Source organism: Desmodus rotundus, chromosome 10 (genome assembly GCF_022682495.2).
Source record: "Desmodus rotundus isolate HL8 chromosome 10, HLdesRot8A.1, whole genome shotgun sequence".
NCBI lineage: Eukaryota > Metazoa > Chordata > Mammalia > Chiroptera > Phyllostomidae > Desmodus > Desmodus rotundus.
In genome coordinates this window covers 92,320,950-92,324,821 of record NC_071396.1, presented here as the reverse complement: position 1 = coordinate 92,324,821, position 3,872 = coordinate 92,320,950, and the positions used below count along the sequence as shown (strand labels likewise).

The 3,872-nt window shown below is 37.2% G+C and overlaps 1 pseudogene across 1 annotated transcript; it reads right to left on the bottom strand.

Moving 5' to 3' along the window:
• Nucleotides 1-659: 659 nt before the first annotated feature.
• LOC128779400 (high mobility group protein B2 pseudogene) lies at nt 660-1,769 on the bottom strand (annotated as a pseudogene). The gene has a single exon (XR_011650440.1). The product of XR_011650440.1 is annotated as a high mobility group protein B2 pseudogene (transcript).
• Between the last annotated feature and the right edge of the window lie 2,103 nt (nt 1,770-3,872).

Sequence of the window (3,872 nt, the reverse complement as noted above, 5' to 3'; positions counted from 1 at the left end):
ATAAGTGAAATCATATGGTATTTGTCTTTCTCTGACTGGCTTATTTCACTTAGTATAATACTCTTCAGGTCCATCCATGCTGTTGCAAAAGGTAAGATTTCCTTTTTTTTTTTTTTTTTATAGGCAAGCAGTATTCCATTGTGTAAATGTATCACAGCTTTTTCATCCACTCGCCTACTGGTGGGTACTTGGGCTGCTTCTAAATTTTGGCTATTGTAAATAACACTGCAATGTAAAGGGGGTGTATATATTCTTTCAAATTAGTGTTTTGGGTTTCTTGAGTCATATTACCAGAAGTGGAATTGCTGGGTCATAAGTCAGTTCCATTTTCAATATTTTAAGACTACTCCATACGATTTTCCCCAGCAACTATACCAGTCTGCATTCCCACCAACAGGGCACTGGGGTTCCCTTTTCTCTGCGTTTCTGCCAGCACTTGTTATTTGTTGATTTATTGATACTAGCCATTCTGACAGATGTGAGGTGATATCTCATTGTGGTTTTAATTTGCATTTCTCTGATGATTAGTGACATTGAGCATCTTTTCATATGTCTATTAGCCATCTGTAATGTTCTCTTTGGAGAAGTGTCTATTCAGATCCTTTGCTCATTTTTTAATTGGATTGTGTTTTTGGTATTGAATTATATAAGTTCTTTTTTAATATACATAATTTTATTACAAAATTTTTTTATAAAACAAAATGCAACATTCTAAAAAACCCAAAATTTACTATTGATACTAATTCCTGAGTTTGCTGTGCTACCATACACAAGTCAAGAAATTAAAGAAACCATTAAATATTTAGAAACATTTAACATCCAAAGCCTTAAAATCTAACTGTAGTAGCTCCTCAAAAAGCTACAACCTGCATGTTGAAAAAAGTATTTTCTCTACGTAGAATCTTACCAGCTATACAAAAATCTGTACAGTTTTTATACTGAAGCTAATATTGAGCTGCACTTGAATTCACATTCTTAGCAAAACAATTGCCTGAGCACACACATACTCCATACGCATCATTACAGGATAGCCTTTTATTCTTCATCTTCATCCTCTTCTTCCTCCTCATCCTCTTCTTCTTCTTCCTCCTCCTCATCTTCTGGTTCGTTCTTTTTCTTTGAGCCTGTTGGCCTGCCAGGTCCCTTCTTTCCCACTTCACTTCTGCCTTTGGCACGGTATGCAGCAATATCCTTTTCGTACTTCTCCTTTAGCTTAGCTGCTTTTTGTTCATATGGTTGCTTATCTTTGACTGACTGTTCAGACCACATTTCACCCAATTTTTTTGCAGTATCCCCAATGGATAAACCAGGGTGTTCACTTTTGATCTTTGGGCGATGTTCAGAGAAAAACAGGAAGAAGGCAGATGGAGGTCTTTTAGGAGCATTGGGATCTTTCTTCTTTCCCTTCTTATCACCTTTGGGAGGAACGTAGTTTTTCTTCTCCCTGTCGTAGCGAGCTTTGTCACTCTTCGCCATATCTTCGAACTTTGACTTCTCCTTTGCAGACATGGTCTTCCATCTCTCCGAGCATTTCTTGCTCGAGCATTCGGAAAAGTTCACGGACGAGTCCAGGTGTTTCTTCTTGTGCTCCTCCCGGCAGGTCTGCACGAAGAAGGTGTACGAGGACATCTTGCCCCTCGGCTTGTTGGGGTCGCCTTTAGCCATGGTGACGGACGGCATCTACCTGGTGGTAGGTTTTCCTCAGCGTCCCACCCAGCAGCAGGCTCCTGCCCAGACGCTTCCCTCGCTGGGCTCCGGCGTGAACTGGTGTTATATAAGTTCTTTATATATTTTATTTTACTTTTTAAATATTTTCTTTTCTTTATTTTTAGAGACAGGGGAAGGGAAGGAGAGAGAAAGGGAGAGAAACATCAATGTGTGGTTGCCTCTCACTTGGCCTGTACTGGGGACCTGGCCTGCAACCCAGGCATGTGCCCTGACTGGGGATTAAACCAGTGACCCTTTGGTTCACAGCCCATGCTCAAACCATTGAGCTACACCAGCCAGGGCTTCTTTATACATTTTAGATATTAACCCCTTATCAGATGTATCATTGGCAAATATGTTCTCCCATTCAGTGGGTTGTCTTTTCATCTTGTCAGTTGCTTCCTTTGCTGTGCAAAACATTTTAGTTTGATGTAGTCTCATTTGTTTATTTTTTCTTTTGTTTCCCTTGTCCAAGGTGACATATCAGAAAAAAATTGTTGCTACAAGAAGTGTCCAAAATTTTACTGCTTGTTTTCTTCCAGGATTTTTATGGTTTCAAGTCTAACATTTAAGACTTTGGTCCATTTTGAGTTTATTCTTGGGCGTGGTGTAAGAAAGCAGTCTAGTTTCATTTTTCCAGTAGTGGAATTATAAGTGATACTTCCCCAAAATTTTCTGTAGTGGTTGTATAACTCTTACAATGGAACCACATTTAATTATTTATTTGTTCCCTTCAGGGTGCAACACCGTTAATGTGTTTGATACTACTGACTTTAGAAATAAATGTTTTGATTTTAATCTCATTCTCATTAATAGGATAAAGATAATACATATTCATTGTTATTTGAGCAAAATTATCATAGAGACGTGTATAAAAGTAAAATGTACATTCTCTTTCTAGTCTTCTGTCTCCAACCCAGATCAGTGTATTTGTACCTTAACAAAGTAAAATCTGGATGTATCAAAAACCTAAATGGGAAAAGAAAGCTGCAAACTCTTAGCAAACACATAGAATAACATCCTAAGTAATCAAATATTTATGATCACATCCATAATGTCTATTTAAAGATGTCTAATCATATAGAAGTCTTTGATACATTTGACTGTATGAAATGAAAATAATTCCTGTGACAGAGGGCTTCATGACCAATGCGGAAAGGAGCACCACAGAGGGAAGCGCGCATTTGCAGTGTGCATGAGAGACGGCGCGTTAGCACAGACTCTCCGCAGGAGGTCTGGAAGTCAATAGTAAGTGATAGCACAGTGCAAGTGGGGAGGTTATGGACAGGTAATTCTCAGGGTACAGATGTTCTTGCCAATAAATACATAAGAGGTCACGAACCCTCACTTGTACCAAGTGAAATTCATATAAAAATAATGAAATTAATTAATTGCATTGTTCCTCAAATAAAATAGTTAAGTCTGACAAAACTATTTTTAGCAATGACCTGGAGTAATGGGGACTTTTAAATAATTATTGTGGGAGTATAAATACGACCAACCTATCAAGAGATCCCTTGGACAATATTTAATGATGATTCATATTGTCCTTCCATGGCACAGAGCAGCTGCATAGTCTCCATGCATGAGATCCCAGGTCATAACAATGGCCTGGAAAAAAGCCATCGGGAACTGTGTGAGTGATACCGAGGGCAGTGTCTACCAGATCACGCGAGAGAAAAATGTACTTTATGCTAAGAAGAAAAGAGATCATGCAGGTCACTGCTTATCAGCATATACTTTGTGGCACCATAGAAATACTGTGTAGAAATGTCTGCACACATGCACAAAGAAATGTGTACAAAATGTTTATGCGATGTTTGTAATAGAAAAATAGAACAAACAAAAGCAACCCAATCCTTAATGTCCGATGATAGAGCAATGGATAGATGTGAATGAATTCATATGTATATTTAAAATGAATAATTCATTTTACTATATAAACCTATATATCAGTTTATATAAATGATTAAACATGTTTATTTAAAAAGCCAGTTGTAAAGCACTATGTATATCTACCTTTACAGAAAAACTTAAACACAGATATCTGTATTATATATTTTAGTGTTTATATATAATGTATATATGTATATGTACATATATATATGCATATACATTTATGTGTATTTATTATGCACATATAAACATACACACATACAGGCACT